Source organism: Gavialis gangeticus, unplaced genomic scaffold (assembly GCF_001723915.1).
Source record: "Gavialis gangeticus isolate Ggan-Ray unplaced genomic scaffold, GavGan_comp1, whole genome shotgun sequence".
Lineage (NCBI taxonomy): Eukaryota > Metazoa > Chordata > Crocodylia > Gavialidae > Gavialis > Gavialis gangeticus.
In genome coordinates, this window is record NW_017728998.1 from 23,747,991 (window position 1) to 23,750,523 (window position 2,533).

Consider the following 2,533-nt stretch of genomic DNA (forward strand, 5'->3'; position numbering starts at 1 on the left):
ACCCCCCCCCCCCCAGCCAGAATGCCCAGTTGGCTGCAAACCTCCTCACTCTCTCACCCCCCAGCCAGCTTGGGTACTCCCTGACCAAGCACTCTGGCCAGGAGGGAGGCGGTTCACAGCTGTCTGGGAGTGGTGGGGGTTTGCAGCAGGCTGAGCACTCCAGCCAGGAGCAAGGAGGCTGCAAACCTCCCCTGCTCCTGGCTGGAGTGCCCAAGCTGGCTGAGGGAGCATGGAAGTTTGCAGCCAGACAGGCACTCCAGTTTGCAGCTGGCCAGGAGCGGCAGGGGTTTACAGCTGGCCAAGCACTCTGGCAGGGAGGCTGCAAATCCCCTCTTGGCTGGACTGCCCAGCTGGCTGCAAACCTCCCTGCTCCTTCAGCTCCCAGCCAGCTTTCCCCCACAGCCCTGCCCTGCTTACCTCCAGCAAGAAGAGTGAGCCTGAAGCAGTCTCTGGTAAGTGACAGCCTGCAGAGCTCTTTGCACAAGGGGAAAACCTGCAGGTTTCTCTTCTTAAAGGGAAAATCCGTGTTTTCTCTTTTTTTCTGTGGGAAACGGAAAACCCGGATCCCTGCATGATCACACAAAAAAATTAACCCTGGTTAATACAAGTATTATGTTAAGGCACTCAAAAGCAGAGTGCCTTTAGGGAACTTATATTTCCTCTATGGTTAATTTCTCATGTGGGGGCTAGGGCGAAGGAGAGGGAGCTGCTGGCTTCCAAATAGCTGGAGCTGGGGGAGAAGGGGGAAATGGAGGCCCCTCACCTTGTGCCCCCCCTAGCTATCCCAGCTGGGGTACTGAGGGGAGCTGGGTCAGGCCCCTGAGATGAAGGAGCTCTACTCCCCCTTTTCCCCTTCAGCTCTGGTCATTAAGCATCCAGGACCAACCAACATGGGTTTCCAGCTGCTGAATGGCCAGAGATGAGGAGGAGGGGGCAGGGAATGGGCCCCCCACATCTTGGGGGCCCAATCCAGCTCCCCCCAGTACTCCAACTGGGGTAGCTGGGGGGTATGAGGTTATGGGGCCCTTTCCCCCGCCCCTCCCACTCAGCTCTGGTTATTCAGCAGCTGGGAGGTCTCTGACTGACAAGCCCAGAGCTGGGGTGGAGAGTGGGGTAGCAGGGCTGGGAGTGCGGTTCAACATCTTTCTGGGAGGCTGCTGGAGTGACCCCCGCCTGTTGATCTGGGTTGGTCCAGGTTGCCTCCAGTCTTCCCATCCCTCAACAGGTGAACACCTGTTGGGTTGGGGGGGTGCTCAAATTCATGGTACTTTATTAAAAGTGCCATGAGTTAGTGTGGGGTCCTAATGTCTGTCTTCACCCCAATTTAAGTAAACAGAACCAGGTCCCATGCCTCAGCAGAGGCGATAACCCCTTGCATTACACAGCCAGTCTCATTTTTTGTTAGTCTCACTAGTTTCACTGGCTGTGTCTACATGAGATATTTACTGTTGCCTAATTAGCTCCACAGTAAACATCTCAGCAGTTGCATGTGCAGCCCTATTAGGTTGCAGTAAACTAATAAAGCCCACAGTAGGGTAGGACTTGTAAAAACAAGTACTATCCTATGGTGGAGTTTCTTAGTGCACAGCAATGCACGTGTAGACTCTGACCCGACTGACTGAGGCATGTGGGTGCTTCAGTATAGAGGCTGACCTCCATCTAGCCCCATACTGGAGTAATCTTGTACCCCAGCCAGCTCCTTTACAGCATATTGAGCTGGGTTGGAGAAGCCCTGGGTTGGCAGAGTGACCCCCCAGGCCTCCTGCCAGCCAAGGTTGCTTTGACCTGGCTCAGTGCACAGTGGTCCCAGGTGCACATTGAAAAAGTGCACCTGGGAGCAATACACTCTGGAGTTTATTGCTGTACATTAATAGCATGTATAGACATGGCCATTGTCTCTAAACCAGCTTCTGCTGAGGTTGGTGCCTGCTTGAAGAGCCAGTAATAGCATACACAGCTCTACATTTAGCAGATATTTATTTCCTGGACTTGTACTTAAGTGACAAAATGACCTGTTGCATTTGCCTAGAATAAAGGGGAGAACCATTTAAAAACAAGATGAATACTAAGCTGACTGTGGCCTTGGGTCAAAAAAGGGGAATTCTTGGGCTAGTAATGCCTTGGTTTAGGTGGAGAAGGGGGAATGGCAGGGTAGAGAATGACTGAACAAAATGTCTTTGAGAAGGAGATCACTATATTATTGTGCGACCAATCTGAACACAGTTCAAGGGAGGCCAAAAGGTTCTAGACAGCATAAGAGCACCAGATATGTCTCTGTTACATACTGTCCTGATGCCTTGATTAACTAAAACAAAGCTTTTGGCACGGTTGTGAGAACATTTCAAGATATCAAGTCATTCTGACGCTGCTGTTAAAGAGAATACCCCTCTTTATAGCTAGGCAGCTTCTCCCTCTGCAGGCTGCCTCTCATTTGTGAAATGGGAACAAATGGGACCTCTACATTCCTCTGCACAGTTTGCTGCATGTCTGTTCCTAAGTAGTAGTCTCAAATGTGCTGTAGAAAAACACTAGA